General features: G+C 42.1%; 1 pseudogene across 1 annotated transcript in view; it reads left to right on the forward strand.

Annotated features, from left to right (window-relative positions):
- The window catches only part of LOC311138830 (myogenesis-regulating glycosidase-like), a 55,241-nt pseudogene extending 34,197 nt beyond the window's left edge, over positions 1–21,044 (forward strand). Inside the window, exon 5 of the transcript in view lies at positions 20,994–21,044. The product of the transcript in view is annotated as a myogenesis-regulating glycosidase-like (transcript). The remainder of the gene's footprint in view (positions 1–20,993) is intronic.
- The last annotated feature ends 918 nt before the right edge of the window (positions 21,045–21,962 follow it).

Consider the following 21,962-nt stretch of genomic DNA (forward strand, 5'->3'; position numbering starts at 1 on the left):
GTGTTATTGTTCAGCCAGTGGTTGTTATGTTAAGGTTCTCGACACTCTATTAACAAAAAGAAGCTGCACATGATATTTTTCACCTGAAGCTTTGCAGGAAGTTGGGTGTCGTATTCCCGGGTGTGTTGATATTTACATGGAAGTGGGTGATTAGGTTTGTATCCCAAATGGCACCCTATTCCCCATACAGTGCAATACTTTTGACCAAAGCCCTGGTCAAACGTAGTGCAATATATAGGGAATAGGGTGACATTTGAGATGCAGCCCTTGACATGGAAGTAGGTGATTAGGCATGTATTTTTGAGTGCTTAAAGCTTAATCACTATTCAGTCTTGTAAAGTTTTAAGTGACAAACTATCCATTTACTTTGGTGTCACTCTTGTAATATCATACCCTTAACTGTTGGCTAAATACGATGTCTTTATATTTCAGGCATCCTAGAAAGGTCTTGAAACACGAGGTATTCAATTAATGTTTGAGCAGGCAATAATGAAATAATCCAACATTTAAGATGCTATGAAGTCGGAGTGAACTAAACTGTGACATGCCACTGTGTTACAATACAGTGCCTTGCAAAAGTATTCATCCCCCTTGGCATTTTTCCTATTTTGTTGCATTACAACCTGTAATTTAAATGCATTTTTATTTAGATTTCATGTAATGGACATACACAAAATGATGCAACCAATTACCTTCAGAAGTCACATAATTAGTTAAATAAGGTCCACCTGTGTGCAATCTGAGTGTCACATGATCTGTCACATGATCTCAGTATATATACACCTGTTCTGAAAGGCCCCAGAGTCTGCAACACCACTAAGCAAGGGGCACCACTAAGCAAGCGGCACCATGAAGACCAAGGAGCTCTCCAAACAGGTCAGGGACAAAGTTGTGGAGAAGTACAGATCAGGGTTGGATTATAAAAAAATATCAGAAACTTTGAACATCCCACGGAGCACCATTAAATCAATTATTAAAAAATGGAAAGAATATGGCACCACAACAAACCTGCCAAGAGAGGGCCGCCCACCAAAACTCACGGACCAGGCAAGGAGGGCATTTATCAGAGCGGCAACAAAGACACCAAAGATAACCCTGAAGGAGCTGCAAAGCTCCACAGTGGAGATTGGAGTATGTGTCCATAGGACCACTTTAAGCCATACACTCCACAGAGCTGGGCTTTACGGAAGAGTGGCCAGAATAAAGCCATTGCTTAAAGAAAAAAATAAGCGTTTGGTGTTCACCAAAAGGCATGTGGGAGACTCCCCAAACATATGGAAGAAGGTACTCTGGTCAGATGAGACTAAAATTGAGCTTTTTGGCCATCAAGGAAAACGCTATGTCTGGCGCAAACCCAACACCTCTCATCACCCCGAGAACACCATCCCCACAGTGAAGCATGGTGGTGGCAGCATCATGCTGTGGAGATGTTTTTCATCGGCAGGGACTGGGAAACTGGTCAGAATTGAAGGAATGATGGATGGCGCTAAATACAGGGGGATTCTTGAGGGAAACCTGTTTCAGTCGTCCAGAGATTTGAGACTGGGACGGAGGTTCACCTTCCAGCAGGACAATGACCCTAAGCATACTGCTAAAGCAACACTTGAGTGGTTTAAGGGGAAACATTTAAATGTTTTGGAATGGTCTAGTCAAAGCCCAGACCTCAATCCAATTGAGAATCTGTGGTATGACTTAAAGATTGCTGTACACCAACGGAACCCATCCAACTTGAAGGAGCTGGAGCAGTTTTGCCTTGAAGAATGGGCAAAAATCCCAGTGCCAAGCTTATATAGACATACCCCAAGAGACTTGCAGCTGAAATAAAGTATTGACTTTGGGTGGTGGTGTGGGTGTGTGTGTGTGTGTGTGTGTGTGTGTGTGTGGGGGGGGTTTCTGTTTCTTTTGTTTGTTTGTTTCACAAAAAAAAAAAAAGTGCATCTTCAAAGTGTTAGGCATGTTGTGTAAATCAAATGATACAACCCCCCCCAAAATCCATTTTAATTCCAGGTTGTAAGGCAACAAAATAGGACAAATGTGTATCTGTGATTCACAGTGGAGGCTGCTGAGGGGAGGACAGATCATAATAATTGCTGGAACGGAGCGAATGGAATGGCATCAAGCATATGGAAACCATGTGTTTGATGTATTTCATTCTATTCCGCTCCGGCCATTACCACGGGCCCGTCTTCCCCAATTAAGGTGCCACCAACCTCCTGTGGGGATTCGCCATGTTTAGACAGTCATTGTCTATTGATGTCTAGCAGTATTCTCTTACAAGAGTAGCATGTTTTTGGCTCGCATACAAAATCTCCTGTCATGGGTAAAGAAGTGTACTCTGAAATTCAAAGGAAAGTCTCTGTCAGCATCTTCATGTTTTTTGAATTAGTCAACTGCTCTAACACTAAATGCTTTCAGGAGAGCATGTAGTGAAATAGCAACGTAGTTTGCAGGGAATGTCATTGCAGATGAAACCACTGATTTGGTTCGTTTTCAAATGAAGTACCTGGATGAGATTATTCTAGTGAATGGCATAATATACACAAGCACATATGCCAGAGGGTGGTAGATTTCTTGTGAGGGTGTGGGTCACCCACCATAGAGTCAAGCAGTCTGATTTACAGTATTTGATTGCATCACATTGTTCTTCTCCATGAGATGATGTGAACAGTGGGAACTATGGTAAAGGAAGTTTTATAACAATGTGAGTCTCAAAATAGTAAAACCAGAGTCAAGTTCTAAAGTATCAATGTATGTTTGGTCAGAGAAAGGTACTCTAAAAAAAGTTGCTATCTAGAACCTAAAAGGGTTCTTCAGCTGTCCCCATAGGATAACCCTTTGTAGAACCCTTTTGGGTTCCATGTAGAGCTCTTTCCACAGAGGGTTGTATATGGAACCCAAAAGGGTTCTGCCTGGAATCATAAAGAGTCCTCCTATGGGGATAGCTGAAGAACCCTTTTGAAACCCTTTTTTCTAAGAGTGTAGACACTGATAGCTATGAATGTATGGGCGGCAGGTAGCTTAGTGGGTAAGAGCGTTGTGCCAGTAACCGAAAGGTCGCTGGTTCTAATCCCAGAGCCGACTAGGTGAAAAATCTGTCGATGTGCCCTTGAGCAAGGCACTTAACCCTAATTGCTCCTGTAAGTCGCTCTGGATAAGAGCGTCTGCTAAATGACTAAAAATGTAAAAAAATGTATGACTCATGGCCACCAATAATTGATTGGGAAAGCTTCTCTACTTTCTTTATGATATTTTTTTGTTTGTTCTGACAGATTTGTGTGACACGCAAATCTTTTTCCTGAAGGAGGATAGATTTGGAGATGCCCTTTTTATATTCTCAGTATATGTCAATACATTTCATTGGGTTTTTTCTTAGCCAGAATCATGCATAACAACACTTTGAAATTGTTTCTTTCTACACACAACCACAAAAGGTTACTGTGTAATTAAATGTGGTTCAGACCTGAACTGTTTTTGCAATTCAAGAAAGCAAAATTATTGCTTTGTCAATTAATGTTATTTTTTTCATTTTTGTATTTTAGTATTTTTTTCATTATCCATTTTTTTAAATATATATTTGTTCATTTTTTATTTATTTTTATTAACCCATCCACCAGCTTTTCTGCTATATATACACATACATTTTACATACATGGCACTTTTATATAAAGCAGTCACATAACAATAATACATGATCAAACATAAGATCTTTAATCCCACCCCTCAGCCACACTCAGCCCATCCCACCGATCACCATAGACCACCCTCATTTGGTTTCCTTGTGTCATATATTTTTCAATTGTGATGTGATGTTTTACATACATTTTGAACCTTTCTAATCGTATAGTATCCACAGATTGTGAGCTAAAGATGAAAACCTTTCCTACGAGTATTATTATATTATTTATTGACTGACTATGGCTTTCCAAATCACCCAACACTGCTATTTGTAAGGTTAATTTTAAATGAATGTTGTGATTTCTTACCCATTCTTGAACCTGTGACCAGAAACATGCTACATAGGGGTAATACCAGAATAAATGATCTAGTGATTCTGTCTCTTTGCAGCAAAATCTACAGAGCTGAGATTGTTGTATGCCCCATACATATAGCATTCTGTTGATGGCAAGAATTTGACTCGAAAACTCGAAGTGTTGAATCAAGTGTTGTTTTTTGTACCAGTTCATAAACCATGTGCCATGGAATCGGTACATCGAAAATCTCTTCCCATTTATTTTGCAACCTGCATGTCAATTAATTTAGCTAAGCAGAAACAGATTGCAAATTTGGCAAAAGACAAAATTCAAATCAGTAAAGCTACAGAAACATGAGTTTCAGTTTCATTGAGTTTGTTTCAATGACATAAGTAAGGACATCTTTGGACCTAACATTTTGATGCCTATGTGTTTTGAGCATTTTGTCTTTCAGTATCTTGCTGAACTGTTTATAAGTTATGTACACTAAGTATACCAAACATTAGGAACACCTTCCTAATATTGAGTTGAACACTTTTGCCCTCAGAACAGCCTCAATTTGTCAGGGCATGGACTGTCAAGGTGTCGAAAGCATTCCATAGGGATGCTGGCCCATGTTGACTCCAATGCTTCCCACAGTTGTGTCAAGTTGGCTGGATGTCCTTTGGGTGGTGGATCATTCTTGATACACACAGGAAACTATTGAGCATGAAAGACCCAGCAGCGTTGCAGTTCTTGACACAAACAGTGCGCCTGGCACCTACTACTATACCCCGTTTAAAGGCACTTACATTTTGTGTCTTGCCCATTCACCCTCTGAATGGCACACATACACAATCCATGTCTCAATCTTCTCAAGGCTTAAAAATAATTATTTAACCTGTCTCCTCCACTTCATCTACACTGATTGAAGTGGATTTAACAAGTGACATCAATAAGGAATCATAGTTTTCACCTGGATTCACCTGGTCAGTCTATGTCATGGAAAGAGGTGGTGGATATTGCCCGGAAGTAAACTGCTATCCATGTTTTGTATACTCAGTGTATATCCTAATGCTGCATTTCAAGGACCACCACCACCTTTGTTCAAAATGCTTACAGACTACTCCCTTCACAGAACAGCGCAAACTGGCTCTAACCAGAATAGAAAGAGGAGTGGGAGGCCCCAGTGTACAACTGAGCAAGAGGACAAATACATTAGAGTGTCTAGTTTGAGAAACAGACGCCTCACAGGTCCTCAACTGGCAGCTTCATTAAATAGTATCCGCAAAACACCAGTTTCAACGTCAACAGTGAAGAGGCGACTCTGGGATGCTGACCTTCTAGGCAGAGTTGCAAAGAAAAAGCCATATCTCAGACTGGCCAATAAAAAGAAAATATTAAGATGGGCAAAAGAACACAGACACTGGACAGAGGAAGATTGGAAAAAAGTGTTATGGACAGACAAATCGAAGTTTGAAAGAAGAACATTTGTGAGACGCAGACCAAATGAAAAGATGCTGGAGGAGTGCTTGATGCCATCTGTCAAGCATGGTGGAGGCAATGTGATGGTCTGGGGGTGCTTTGGTGGTGGTAAAGTGGGAGATTTGTACAGGGTAAAAGGGATCTTGAAGAAGGAAGGCTATCACTCCATTTTGAAACGCCATGCCATACCCTGTGGACGGCGCTTGATTGGAGCCAATTTCCTCCTACAACAGGACAATAACCCAAAGCACAGCTCCAAACTATGCAATAACTATTTAGGGAAGAAGCAGTCAGCTGGGATTCTGTCTATAATGGAGTGGCCAGCACAGTCACTGGATCTCAACCCTATTGAGCTGTTGTGGGAGCAGCTTGACCGTATGGTACGTAAGAAGTGCCCATCAAGCCAATCCAACTTGTGGGAGGTGCTTCAGGAAGCATGGGGTGAAATCTCTTCAGATTACCTCAACAAATTGACAACTAGAATGCCAAAGGTCTGCAAGGCTGTAATTGCTGCAAATGGAGGATTCTTTGACGAAAGCAAAGTTTAAAGGACACAATTATTATTTCAATTAAAAATCATTATTTCTAACCTTGTCAATGACTACATTTCCTATTCATTTTGCTATATTTCCTATTCAAACTCATTTCATGTATGTCTTCATGGAAAACAAGGACATATCTAAGTGACCCCAAACTTTTGAACGGTAGTGTATATCTTGCTTAGATACGTTTTCAACGCCCTGAGTCAAAACATTTTAGAATCACCTTTCGCAGCGAATACAGATGTGAGTCTCTAAGAGCTTTCCACACCTTGATTGTGCAACATTTGCCCATTATTTTTTTCGAAATTCTTCAAGCTCTGTCAAATTTGTTGTGGATCATTGCTAGACAACCATTTTCAGGTCTTGCCATAGATTCTCAAGCAGATTTAAGTCAAAACTGTAACTCGGCCACTCAGGAACATTCACTGTCTTCTTGGTATGCAACTCCAGTCTAGATTTGGCTTGCGTTTTAGGTTATTGTCCTGCTGAAAGGTGAATTCATCTCCCATTGTCTGGTGGAAAGCAGACTGAAAGCAGGGTTTCCTCTAGAATTTTGCCTGCGCTTAGCTCCATTCCGTTTATTTTTTATCCTGAAAAACTCCCCAGTCCTTAACGATTACAAGTATACCCATAACATGATGCAGCCACCACTATGCTTGAAAATATGGAGAGTGGTACTCAGTAATGTGTTGTATTGGATTTTCCCCAAACATAACACTGTATTCAGGACAAAAAGTTAATTGCTTTGCCATATTTTTTTCAGTATTACTTTAGTGCCTTGTTGCAAACAGGTTGCATGTTTTGGAATATTTGTATTCTGTACATACTTCCTTCTTTTCACTCTGTTAATTAGGTTAGTATTGTGGAGTAACTACAATGTTGTTGATCCATCCTCAGTTTTCTCCTATCACATCCATGAAACTCTGTAACTGTTTTAAAGTCACCATTGGCCTCATGGTGAAATCCCTGAGCGGTTTCCTTCCTCTCCGGCAACTGAGTTAGGAAGGATGCCTGTATCTTTGTAGTGACTGGGTGTATTGATACACCATCCAAAGTGTAATTAATAACTTCAGCACATGCTCATAGGGATATTCAATTTCCGCTCTTTTTATTTTTACCCAACTACCAATAGAAGCCCTTCTTTGCGAAGCATTGGAAAACCTCCCTGTTCTTTGTGGTTGAATCTGTGTTTGAAATTCACTGCTCGACTAAGGGACCTTACAAATAATTGTATGTGTGGGGCACAGAGATGAGGTAGTTATTCAAAGTGAGTCCATGCAACTTATTATGTGACTTGTTAAGCAAATATTCACTCCTGAACTGATTTAGGCATGCCATTACAAAGGGGTTGAATACTTATTGACTCAAGACATTTCAGCTTTTCATTTTTTATAAATTTGTAAAAATTTCGAAAACATCATTCCACTTTGACATTATGGGGTATTGTGTGTAGGCCAATGACAAAAAAAAGTTGCAATTTATTCCATTTTAGATTCAGGCTGTAACACAACAAAATGTAGAAAAAGTCAAGGGGTGTGAAGTTTTCTGAAGGCACTGTAAAATACAAAGTAGGCTAATGCTTTTATGTTATCAGGGATATTGAGCAGGTTTTAATATAGTTGCCAAGGTGGTGGTGTTCTCCTTTTCACAGGATGACCTGAGTAGGCTACAGCACTTAATGCATTGACACAGTTGCCTTTCATTGTGACGTTGACATGTCACACTAACTCAGTTATTGTGATTAGTAACAACTCCAATTCACCCTGTATTTATAGCGACAATACAATTGAAGTCATGTTGCCTTTGTCTTCAATGCATAGCCTGGATTGTGTTAATTAATATGACTAAAATGTACAATGATCATCTTTAATCTGTTAGAATTGTATAACTGTGTGTGTTGTTCATTGTTTTGCTCTTGTTATGTTTACCTGGTGGCAAATCATCATTTTAAATGATCTGCTTTTGTATTTGAATGGTCTAGTAATACATGTCCAGTGTCAAAAGTGTCTCAAACTTATGGCCTGTCTGCTGCTTTGCTAACAGAATCATCAAACCTCCAACCTTCTGCAACCTCAGAAGAATTTGCCATTTGAAGAAGCAGATTTGTCCAGGGCTCACTGTTGAATAAGATCCCCCTTGGGAGACACCTTTGCAGCTTTCATCAGCTCATCATGGGCTGACAATGGCAAAGTGATGAAGCAATTCTACAGGTTACATGGGGCTGCCTCCGATCAATAGATCATCTGGTAGTTTTGGGGCTAGAGGGGAGAGCCACAGAGTGAGGGGATGGTAAAGGTGGATGGATAGGGTAACTGCAACAAGAGAAAATCATAGATAAACAGAATGAGATGACACACAAACGCATCTGCTGAATGGCAAATTATATTCAATTGATATCTTTTATTTTATTACACAGAATTGGGGAAAACTTTGTGATTGTAAGTCTAATGCAAATGTACGTATTGACCATTTATGACAGCAATATGGTCTCATTTGATGGGGAATTCACCACAGTCTACACCACTGAACTTGGAGCGACTCCACTTTCTTTGTCAATAACTCCTCTCGCTGAAATTGATCTAGACTCATGGCATGCACTGAGGAGACACACACATCAATTTGCTGTCTGTACATTTCAGGAAATCAATACTGAAGTTTGCTTTTCTGCAATGATTGTTTTGTTTTGTTCATTATAATAGCACAGTAGATAGACAAGCAATTTTGCTTTTGGATGAGGGCTGTCGGGAGAAGACCGGACGATGTCTAAAAGAGGGCCTCAAGAGGCCTATGTAACAAGGATGGGTGAATATCCATATTTAATGTGAAGGCAATAACATAGTCCTCTGGAAAGAAACACTTGTTACTGCTTGAAAAGTGTGGATATACAGTAGGTAACTATTCTATGATTTATAATATCCCTGTGCCTCAACGCTCCAGGAGGATAAAACAGTAACTGGACCATACACTCTACTGCTGTAAACCAATACATTATAGCGATTAATATGTGCAACTCTCACATAAACTAAAAATAGGACAACAAAAGATATGGAGTAGAACCAATGCGTTCAATAATCATTTAGTATGTGGCAGTACCTGTGTTGTCCACTGGAGTGCAGTGTAGATTCATATTACAGCCTTACAAAGGCACACAGTGGACCACTGTCCAGATGTGACCAATAGCAAGGTGAAAAAAAATGACCAAACACTTGGAACACACACACACATCCATACACACACAGAGCAGCACGGAGGACACAAACCTGGCAAGTGCCCCTACCCTCCCTCCCCCACCTGTGTGCCCACCTGTGTGCCCATCTGCGGAGGAGAGGCGCCAGTTGTTCCGCGTGTGTGCCAGTGTGTCTCAACTCAAGGACCACCCCACCAAACCCTCCTTTCGGGGTTTGTCTGTCTGACTGTGAATTCCATGGCCCTTGCCCATAGGCCTGGTTTGCTCCTGGTTTCATGTGAAAAGCCATGGATCGGATTGGCCCAATCCAAGAGGCATGTAGCCATAACAACACAACAATATGAAATAATTTGGGTGGGTTGAACAGTAGTCGTCTTGGCTCCATGGCTTTTGCCCTTGTGCGACAGGAACAGCATGTAATTCACCACATTGTGAGACATCATACAGAGCAACACAATTCAGGTTGATATAAATGGAAAGATAACCTTTGTAGAAAGAAGGTATACAGTAGTCATTCTCACAGTAGGTACTAATGATCAGTGGTTAATGATTATAATTTTGCTTTACAGTTGGCTAGAATATATGTTTTACAACTAAAATTGTCTATAAAAAAGGTAGGTTTTAAGACTGTAATCACTCTAAGCCTCACTGATCAAATTAAACCTGGATGACAACTCCGTTGTGTCCTCCTCCCAGAGTGCAAAGAGCCTTGGCGTGACCCTGGACAACACCCTGTCGTTCTCCGCTAACATCAAGGCGGTGACCCGATCCTGTAGGTTCATGCTCTACAACATTCGGAGAGTACGACCCTGCCTTACACAGGAAGCGGCACAGGTCCTAATCCAGGCACTTGTCATCTCCCGTCTGGATTACTGCAACTCGCTGTTGGCTGGGCTCCCTGCCTGTGCCATTAAACCCCTACAACTCATCCAGAATGCCGCAGCCCGTCTGGTGTTCAACCTTCCCAAGTTCTTTCACGTCACCCTGCTCCTCAGCACACTCCACTGGCTTCCAGTTGAAGCTTGCATCTGCTACAAGACCATAGTGCTTGCCTACGGAGCTGTGAGGGGAACGGCAGCTCCGTACCTTCAGGCTCTGATCAGTCCCTACACCCAAACGAGGGCATTGCGTTCATCCACCTCTGGCCTGCTGGCCCCCCTACCTCTGCGGAAGCACAGTTCCCGCTCAGCCCAGTCAAAACTTTTCGCTGCTCTGGCACCCCAATGGTGGAACAAGCTCCCTCACGACGCCAGGACAGCGGAGTCACTCACCACCTTCCGGAGACACTTGAAACCCCACCTCTTTAAGGAATACCTGGGATAGGATAAAGTAATCCTTCTACCCCCCCCAATTTTTTTTTATATATTGTAAAGTGGTTATCCCACTGGCTATAAGGTGAATGCACCAATTTGTAAGTCGCTCTGGATAAGAGCGTCTGCTAAATGACGTAAATGTAAAATGTAATGCTTGGTTTAACATCTGCATTGCTTGCTGCTTGGGGTTTTAGGCTGGGTTTCTGTATAGCACTTTGTGACATCTCCTGATGTAAAAAAGGCTTTACAAATCAAATTTGATTGATTGATTGATTGATTGAAAGATAGCACCCATTCATAACAGGCACATACTAGATTACCATGCAAACGTGTGGGATTGATTACTTTTCTGCGAGCACCCCTAAACTCGCTTAAATCAAAGTCAAGTGGGCCATGCTAGCTAAACCCAGACTAAAGAGCGAGGGGTAATGAGGTGTACACTCCCATCTTTTTTTTGTTGATTAGCTCATTCTTTAGTTTATCTCGATCAAGAACATAACCGACTGTGTTAAGTACCCTGAGTGATCGCAGAGAGCCTAAAGCAGTGATGTTGGCTGGGCTGAGTCGTTGGGTTAGTGAGGCAGAACCATAACTGGGTTCAAATACCATTTAAAATCATTGAAATACTTAAGCTGTGCTTGACTGAGCTATTGGAGCCAATAGAAAAGTCTGAAAATTGTAAACCCTGTCCAACCTGGCACTCTCAGACGGGCTAAAGCAAACGCTCAAAGTATTTGAAAGATTTCAAATAGTATTTGAACCCAAGTGTGTTCATAAGTATATAGTCAGTTCCAAAAGTATTGGCACCCTTGATAAAGATGAGGAGCAAAAAAGACTGAATTAAATATATAATACAAATACTGAGCTATATTGTATACTCAAACTTTTTTTGAAAATTATATTATTTGTTGAATTCCCAATGCGTTATCATTATGCCTTCAATTATCTAAATGCACAACCAAATTCCAATGGAAAAACACATTTTAGTCATTTTGCAGACGCTCTTATAAGAACGAATAGGGTTAGTGCCTTGCTCAAGGGCACATCGGCTGATTTTTCACCAAAAACCTGGTTGCCTCTGCCAGGAGGTTGAAACTTGGCTGCAAGTGGATCTTCCAGCAAGACATCCACCTCAAGCACACATAAAAATCCCCAAAATCAACATTTTGCAATAGTCATCTCAGTGTCTGGACTTGAACACGATTGAAAACCTGTGGTTTGAATTGAAGAGGGCAGTCCATAAGCGCAGACAAAGGATATCAAGGATCTGGAAAGATTCTGTATGGAGCAATGGTCAGTCTATGATCCCTCCAATATGTTCTCCAAACTCATGAAACATTTTTTGAAAGTCTCAGTGCAGTCATCCTCTAAAGGTGGGGTATTGAAAGGTATTGAAAACAGGGGTGCCAATAATTTTGGCCCCTATTTGTTAAACAAAATCTCTTTCTCTGAGCAATTGCATTAGTATAAAAACATTTAATTTTCCCATTTTCTTGAGCATCCAATATAGCTCAGTAGTTGTATTACTTGTTTTATCCAGTCTTTTTTGCTGAACTTTATCAAGGGTGCCAATCATTTTTGACCTGACTGTATGAGGTTTAATGAAAGATTCATTGATCCAATCTCGTTTGGCCAATCAATAGCGATGGCCATAGCGTAATATTAAAACGCACCTAATGAATGACATTGATGAATGAGCCGTTTCGGTTCAGTGGGCCATTCAGTATGGTCGAACGCTCCCTGTAATATTTAAACCAGTTCTGTCCAGTAATACGGATGTTCATGGAACTAAATATGCATGAGGGATGCAACCAGCTGGTTTCATGAAGGGGTTTCTACCCTGGTAGCTGTTGTAGTCCGTATTCAAAGCGTATTCATGGTCAGTTTTGCTGTTGATATATGACCTGGTCCTTTTGCATCATACCTACAGGTTACATAAAGGTCCAAAAAGCAATAAAGTATTAATTGAATGGAAAAAGACAATTGTCAGTGAATTATGTACCGTATCAAATGACTGCTCTTGTTGTGTTAAATAATTACTGTATACTGTATTTGAAAAGAGAGTCAGCATCACATATTGCTAATTTCATTTAAAAACAACGGAAGACACAGTGGAAGACGAAGATAAAGGAGGAGTGGCAGAGAGAAGAGTTCAAAAGAGAAACAGTGCTTGGATAAGACGCTCCACAAGGGAAATAAAAGCCCACAGCCAAGAGAATCCTTATCCTTAACCCAAGGATTTTATTCTGCCACAGGACTGACTTCCCATCTGGTGCTGCCATGTCCCCGTCTGAGCGGAATGTCTGTCCTCGCTGGGCAACAAATGAACCTGACACTCTGGAGACCATGGGCTCGCATTTATTTATCTCTTCTATCCACCCGCCTGCCTGTCTGTCGGTCTCCGACCCACTGCAGCCCCGGCCGGGCCGGCCTCTACAGACCTCAAACCGCATCATGTGTGGAAGATGGTCTATTTGGACTGCGGCAACATCTGTCCACTCCGAGGTTGGTGTGTGGTGTAGGACATTGGGATAAGGAGGGAACGATCGTGTTGTAGACTAGACAGGGTGATTGAAGCGGAGAAAACTGGGAAAATAATAAATAAATAAATATTAGGAATACAAAGAGCTGGGCAGCTTTGATGATAAGAGGGTTGGAGGCCCTCTCCTCTGACTAGGGGGCCAAGGGGAGTGATGGGACGTCAGATATCAAGAAGTGGGGAATAATTGAAACATTGCGTTGCGGCGGTGTGGGCTTTGGTGTGATTGATACCATTTTGGAATACTCCTGTCCTCTCGCGCACAGGGGGTTTACCTGGGGAGGAACGAGGGGGGAAAAAGGTGCTTAGGTGGCTCATCTGGGTTTGGAGGAAAATTGGTGCCATCCATCAAACACTACATTTAACGAATGCCCAAACCAGGCTGCCCAACAAAGGATTCTTATTTAAGGCAGTGAACCGGGAAACGTGTGAGGGGCAGGGTCTGGTGAGGGTCTATCAATCAGCTAGTCAGCTCCTTTATTTAACAAGCCAGGGCATGGACCCTGGGGGCAACACCGCAGCGTATTCCGGCTTGTTGAGCTTGCATCATTCTCCTAGTAAGAAGAAAAAGAGGTATGGAAAATGGAGAGAGGGAGGAAAAGAAAGAAGGACATGAAGAGGAGATGCGTCAGGGTTTGGCCGTGTCTGTCCCCTGGCGCGCTGGTGCGCTTCATCTTTTCGACGCACAGGCCTGGAACTGGGGCTTGATGGGATTTTCAGCCCTGTGGCCTCCACGCTCCACCAGCAGCCATCTGGAGAGCTGCCGCCTGCTGCCACGTGGCGTGGCACAGCTGAGGGCCAGACATTCAGCCACACGCTCCCACAGACCTGAGACCTGCTGTGCCATGCTCAGTGGATGGAGCTGCATCCCAAATGGCACCATATTCCTTTTATAGAGCCACATGGGCCCTGGTCAAAAGTAGTGCACTGTAAAGGGAATAGAGTGCCATTTGAGATGCACCCTGGGCAAACTCTTTCAGAGCCACCCACCTCCGTTGGGGACACACACTGATCTCACTGGAGGGTCGACACACTCAGCAAGGCAGCTCACCGTCACATCCAATCACTGACTGACTGCTCTAGATATCTAAGATGCTGAAGTGGAACAGGGCTTAGCTATTCAGAAACCTTAATGGTGTGGAGAGAGAGAGAGAGAGAGAGAGAGAGAGAGAGAGAGAGAGAGAGAGAGAGAGAGAGAGAGAGAGAGAGAGAGAGAGAGAGAGAGAGAGAGAGAGAGAGAGAGAGAGAGAGAGAGAGAGAGAGAGAGAGAGAGAGAGAGAGAGAGAAAAGCCTAAAGACCATGAACAACAACGACCTAGCAACTGAAGTCAACATTCTTAATGGGGGAATTTTATGTAGATATTGCCTGGAGTAGAGTGTGTTTGCTTGCCAGCTCTTCCAGCTCACCATGTTCACCAAGAGTTTTTGACAGACATAAACTCAAAGTAGAATACAATCATGCAATTATTCTGAATGTAAGCAGCCAAGTGTTCCCTTGCGTATGCAAACGGGACAACCTATAGCCAAGTATACCCGCTTCGTGTCTTTTTCAACCAATCCTTGGGAAGCATAATTTACAGTTGTCTTCAGGGTCTACTTTCATTCCCCTTTTTATTCCAATACTAGCCTATTTCTCCTCACACTGAGACCATTACATTTATTTGTTTCTATTTATTTATATTATGGATTTTTACCATCCTCCACTTCGAAAAAACACACCGCCCACAAAGAAACAGAGGAGTAAACATCATTGAGGTGAGCGACTGGAGAGGGGGAGTGGGGAGGAAGAGAGACAGAGAGGCCAGAGCACGCACAGACACACAAAATCAATGCTAATCAATGTTTTACATCACCAAGACGCTCCTTTCCCCCACCATCTCAAAAAAATATACTTTCCAATCCCATACCTTAGAACCGCGCGTTCGCTCCCCATCACTACATTTACGTCATTTAGCAGACACTCTTATCCAGAGCGACTTACAGTGAGTGCATACATTTTCATACTGGCCCCTCATGGGAATCGAACCCACAACCCTGGCGTTGCAATCACCATGCTCTACCAACTGAGCTACACGGGACCTACTACCAGGAGTTCAAGAAAATACTCTCCCTCACCATCGGATGAAAACCGCATAACAATGATATTGTTATTCCATTAGTATTTATTTAATGATGGACAATGGGAAATATTGTATATTCATAAAACATTTAAATGAATCAATATTTCTTGATACAATGGTATTACCAGTAGGCCTACTGCTAAAAATCTACTTTTTCCCCCAAAGGCATTATTCAAAATAGCTTTGTTATTTTAGACTCAAGAGAGTTTTGTATTCTCTGTATTGTGTACTAAATATGAGAGTACTGTATGTGGCTGTAAAAAGGATGTTCATGTGAAGTGTGTCTAGAATCTAGAAGGTGATTGAGTGCTCGAGGGGGGAGTGTGTTGAGGGATATAAGTTAGGAAGACAAAAATGCTTAATAGAGCGGGAACTCAAATATACTTTATCCATATTCAATTCCCCTCTCCCTCACAACAAAATACGATTTTTTTCTCTCAAACCAACCAGGAAGAAGAGACAAGTACATTTAATCCATAATTTATTTTGAAGGTCTGAGTGGATCAATACCTCAATCGCTGGGATGCAATGAGCGTTACTAAAGTGACAACATCAGCGGGAAATAATGATACTCTGGGAAAAAAAAGCAACTGTCAGAATACAGAGCTGCCACATCTGCTCTGGTGTCGGCTCAGTCTAATTAATTTGAGTCGAAATGGAGACAAAGTGAGCCAGAATTTCTGTTCTGATCCTGATACAACTAAGCTAACAAGTTTACCACTGAGCAAAGTAGCTTAATATGCCTTTTAAATGAATTGGTGAATTTGCTATCAGCACTAGTCAGGCCAAAATGTTGGCACCTGAACTGCAGCCACGGCGAATGCATTGCAGATGGCACTTTTGAGATATCAACCTACAGTAGGATGGCTGAGCTACATAGCTGCTAGGCAGGGGGGGGAGAATGTTATTTGTCTGATAGGCAACCACATCACATTACCATGCCGCTGTACTCTTTCCTGTGCTGACTGATCGGTAGATGAGATGCTCACCCAGGCTTTAGAACAGGGTGAGTTTGAAACATGCACAGTTAGTGGTGGACTTAACGATTTTAGGATCCCATTCAAAATGACAGTGGTGGGCAGCCAGGAGCTTCCAGGCAAAATACAAACATCCCCCACTCAAACTCCCTCTCTGTGAGGACTAGAGCATTTTATTTGGTAAAAATGAAACACAACACATACAATACTATAAAGAAAAGAAAAAAATATAGTTAAGAAGTCAAATGTAAAATCAAATATGGGCAAGACTTTTATTCCACTTTTTATTCCAATACTAGCCTGATTATTTTTTATCTTATCCCCCAAGGATTTTAGACTACCATTCCTAATAGTGGAGAGACCCGACCCACTATAAGGCTATCGGTCAAAGATGTCATCAGTTTGTCCCATGACAATACTAAATCACTGGTATTGAGGAATTATACATTTGAGGTTACACAGACACTGTCATTCCCCTGGTGACCCACCCACCTTTATAGCCTCCCCCTGAGTCCATTTAAGAGGTATAGACTCTGATTTGTGATTAATGTCTGCAGAGACAATTTCTCTCACCCTTGGGATCGATGGCAGAGACAGGGCTGGCCATTGTCATAGCACTGCATACCGAGTAGTTCCACACCTAGAAATACCCCTTCCAGATAATCCCACACCTAGAAATACCCCTACCAGATAATACCACACTTAGAAATATACCCTATCAGATACGAACACCCAATCTGTTGTTTGCATGAGATCAGTCATGGTAAAATAACCCAAAGTAACACCACTCACCTTCTTTTCTATATATATTTCTCTCCTTTCTCCTGTTATTTATACTTCACTTTAGAACCTAGGAGGACCCATGGGGTGAAAAAAAGCTGAAAGTTCAGACGAGGATGGTGTTATGTTTCTCTGTTTCTCCCAAACAGGCTCAGTCAGGAGCTTAATTAGCATACATTGTCTCTAGACGCTGCTAAATTTAACGGATGCTGCCCGGTGGCCAGCGCTGTGGGCAGACGGCAGACGGAATAAATAAACAGTGCCAGTCTGAGGGTGGCGCCCTGGCTGCCACCTGCCCAACATCCATCAAAACTACAGCATTCTACAGGCAGCCCAATCGCCCTTTTATAGGCCTGTGAAACCATCAAACATCTGCTCATTACCTTGCCTCATATAGTTGTATCATACATACATTAACCAATGCAAATAATGATGTCAATGTTCGGCATAGGTTTTTACAAGGATACTTTCCACTTTGGCAAAAGTAGGGGAGAGTCGGGGTATGTTGAGTCATTACGTCAAGGGAAATATAGTATTCTTTCTAACAAAGATGTCTACATATATTTCCGGATGTTGTCAACATGGCCAAATGGCACAATTTTCCCCAAAGCAACCATTTTTAGTATATTAGCCCCACACAGCTACAAGGATGTACTTTCATGCTAGGTTTAGGACCTCATATTTTAGCTTACAGTGCATTCACTTTTTACAGCCTTTTTCTAAAATGGATTTGATAGAGAAATTATATAAGTTAAATTACTAAAAGTTAAAAACAACCACCCAATTGTGTTCTCTTGTAGTTAGGCAAGCAGAAGTGCAAACCTTGAAACCAATAACAGGAGACCGGTTTCAAAAACAGATGTCCCCACACAGGGAGGGGGAGTGAGAGGCTTGTAGAATATTGTGAGAACGTGATAACTATGTATGGGAATAGTGAAAAAATGCAGCCTGCCTGAGCAAGGAGTAGGCTATAATAAGAACTTGTGTGTGTGTGTGTATAAAAACACTGTGCACCCATTTTGGGGCAGAGCTCTCATTAATAAAAGACTGATCTAATGCAGAAATGGGACTTTGTTTAATTCACTACATCCGCTGGGAATTATTCTAAGCTTGAGAAGTAGTTGACTTCAACCATTGAGATAACAAAATTCTCGTGACAGGATTACATAGTTTTCCCCCCCTCATCAATCTACACACAATACCCCATAATGACAAAGCAAAAACAGGTTTAGAAAATTAGCAAATTTATTAAAAATAAAAACTGAAATATCACATTTACATAAGCATTCAGACCCTTTACTCAGTACTTTGTTGAAGCACCTTTGACAGACATTACAGCCTCAAGTCTTCTTGGGTATGACGCTACAAGCTTGGCACACCTGTATTTAGGGAGTTTCTCCCATTCTTCTCTGCCGATCATCTCAAGATCTGTCAGGTTGGATGGGGAGCGTCGCTGCACAGCTATTTTCAGGTTTGTCCAGAGATGTGATGCTTGGAATTCAGGCCAAAGAGTGCAATCTTGGTTTCATCAGACCAGAGAATCTTGTTTCTCATGGTCTGAGAGTCCTTTAGGTGCCTTTTGGCAAACTCCAAGCGGGCTGTCATGTGCATTTACTGAGAAGTGACTTCCGTCTGGCCACTCTACCATAAAGGCCTGATTGGTAGAGTGCTGCAGAAATGGTTGTCCTTCTGGAAGGTTCTCCCATCTCCACAGAGGAACTCTGGAGCTCTGTCAGAGTGGCCATCAGGTTCTTGGTCACCTCACTGACCAAGGCCCTTCTCCCCCGATTGCTCAGTTTGGCCGGGCAGTCAGCTCTAGGAGTCTTGGTGGTTCCAAACTTCTTCCATTTAAGAATGATGGAGGCCACTGTGTTCTTGGGAACCTTCAATGCTGCAGAAATGTGTTGGTACCCTTCCCCAGATCTGTGCCTCGACACAATCCTGTCTCAGAGCTCTACAGACAATTCCTTCGGCCTCATGGCTGGGTTTTTGCTCTGACATGCACTGTCAATTGTGTGACCTTATATAGAGAGGTGTGTGCCTTTCCAAATAATGTCCAAGCCATTGAATTTACCACAGGTGGACTCCAAACAAGTTGTAGAAACATCTCAAGGATGATAAATGGAAACAGGATGCGCCTGAGCTCAATTTCGAGTCTCATATCAAAGGAGCTTATGTAAGTAAGGTCTTTTTTTTTCTTCTTTCTTTTTTTGGTCAATAAAAAACCTGTTTTCGCTTTGTCATTATGGGGTAGTGTGTGTAGATTGATGAGGATAATAAAAAAATATATCAATTTTAGAATAAGGCTATATCGTAACAATATGTGGAAAAAGTGAAGGCGTCTGAATGTACTGTATAGAGGCCCCAACTGATGTATAAAACAGTCTTAAAACTATCTACTTTCGTTTAGATACAAGCATCATGAAACCAATAGCACAATAAATTCATTTGACCTTGTGTAAACCATTTTTTCTTTTAACCTACCTTGCTTACCACTTTTTCTATGTGGTTTCTTCCTAAATATCTGGTCACATAATTAATTTTGTGTATGGTTTCCTAAAAACAAGGGGTGGCTCAAATATACCTTTGGCACTCCTTACCCCACTATCCCCTATGTTATGCTGCATAACTGATGAAAACAAAGGGTTTACAAGGGCTATTGAGCTACTTTCCAGATACAGATACACAGGGACAATTTTACGTATTTGTCAGGCTTTCACACACAGTTTTATGTGGTACATTCTCATTCTCAAGTGTTTGTTCAGTCACTTGTTTTATGGAACACATTTTCTTTGTTTGTAACCCACAAGGTTCCATGGTTCCTTGAGATGTGTATAGGCTGGCCATACCAATAGTCACTTCCTGAGTTGAGTAAAGTAGGGGGTGGGTGTGTCAGGAAGAGTGACTTGACTGCATGTTGTGGTCAGAAGTGTTTGGTAAAAAAAAACAGTTTATAGCCAAGTTTTCTCACTCCATACAAGTGAGAACATTCTCAAAGACTTAAGTGATAATGTATTGTCAAGATATGTTTGCTCTGTTGACTATTGGTTCGAAGGACCAATTTTTGGAAGACTATTTTTAAGGCCTACTTATATACAGTATATGGACACCCCTTCAGATACACCTGTTGCTGACAGGTGTATAAAATCGAGCACACAGCCATGCAATCTCCATAGACAAACATTGTCAGTAGAGTGGCTCGTACTGAAGAGCTCAGTGACTTTCAACGTGGCACTTTCATAGGATGCCACCTTTCCAAAAAGTCAGTTTGTCACATTTCTGCCCTACCCTGTTTCAGCACGACAATTCCCCTGTGCACAATGCGAGGTCCATACAGAAATGGTTTGTCGAGATCGGTGTGAAAGAACTTGACTGGTCTGCACAGAGCCCTGACCCCAACCCCATCAAACCCCTTTGGGATGAAATTGGAATGCCGACTGCGAGCCAAGCCTAATCGCCCAACATCAGTGCCCGACTTCACTAATGTTCTACAGCAGCAAAGGGGGGACCAACTCCATATTATGCCCATGATTTTGGAATGAGATGTTCGACGAGCAGGTGTCCACATACTTTTGGTCATGTAGTGTATTTTAGTTTTTTGCAGCTGGATTATTTAGATTTTCGCTTATTTTGGGGTTTCTTGCTGACAAGTTATGTCAGATGTTATGACATGGTTATGACCGGGTTATAAGGTGTTAAGACACTTACCTTCAAATAAAGTGTTACTCTTATGTCAAATGTACAGTAGTAATAGTAACATATGTGTGCAGTGTGCATGGATTTGCTCCAGCACATCATCCCATGCAGTGTAAAACATCAATAGTTGGAGGGGGAGAGAAGCCAAGGTAGTTGGGTTGAGATGAAACCCAATCAGTGCTCAGCTTCGCGGCTCCTCTCCTTGGAGACGGTGGGCGGACAGTCCACTGACCATCTTGCAGATAATAGCACAGGCCAAGGTGCCATATTGTAGTGATAAGACCTGCTGGTGGCTGTCACTCAACTCTTAATGTGTGTATGCCAGCTAGTGCTCTCTCTCTCTCTCTCTCTCTGTCTGTCTGGCAACCTGCCCCTGACACATCTCTTCTATCTATCTCCCCCAGAATGTCCCATCTGTGCCGGAATTCTCCCAGGCCATCTCAGACCCAGTGTAGAAGTCATGCATTCAAATGCAGGGGCAGATTTGTGCTCAAATTAAAATTAAAGACTTGGACCGAAGAGAGCAAAAGTTATCTCGGTTCGCTCAACTACCTCTCTGTATGTAAGACATCATACACACATACTGTATGATGTATAATACATTTCTTACCTCAATAAACCACACAATTCTTAGGCTAACAAACATTTGAACGTTACGTTTTTGGTTCTTGGTGTTCCCTTTAATGTGGGTGTTCCCTTTAAGAGGTGTTCCCTTTAATGTCCAATTAAGTATTTTCTGGACAACATTTCTGGCCATTTAGGGGACCGTTGTTGGCCTAAGAGCACCCCTAGAGGCAAGTTTTTCATAATGTAACTTTAACTTCCCAGTACAAAATGCTTTATAGGCTTGCCGCTGTCATCTTCCATGAGCGAGAAGCTCGGTCTTGTGATGAGTGTGATTAGAAGGAGTCAGGCGCAGGAGGGTAAATCACAGAATACAGAGTTTATTCTGTCGTACACAGTTGCGCTGGATAGCGACAACAAAATACAGGCACAGGGGAACAATCTACCCCGGCAATACAAGGTACGGGTAGCTCCAACAAAATACAGGCACAGGGGAATAATCTACCCCGGCAATGCAAGGTACTTGAGTGTAGCTCCACCGAGCTACACTCAACTCACATAAAACAATCAGCCACAAGAACAAGTGGGCAGAGGGAACACTTATACACGGACTAATGAGGGGACATGAACCAGGTGTGTGTAATTGACAAGACAAGACAAATGGAATGATGATATATGGAGCGGCAGTGGCTAGTAAGCCGGTGACGACGAACGCCGAAACCTGCCCGAACAAGCAGAGGAGGCAGCCTCGGCGGAAGTCGTGACAGTACCCCCCCCTTGACGCGCAGCTCCAGCAGTGCGCCGACCCC

The sequence above is a fragment of the Coregonus lavaretus genome (assembly GCF_964263955.1).
Source record: "Coregonus lavaretus genome assembly, chromosome: 12".
In the NCBI taxonomy this organism is placed as follows: Eukaryota; Metazoa; Chordata; class Actinopteri; order Salmoniformes; family Salmonidae; genus Coregonus; species Coregonus lavaretus.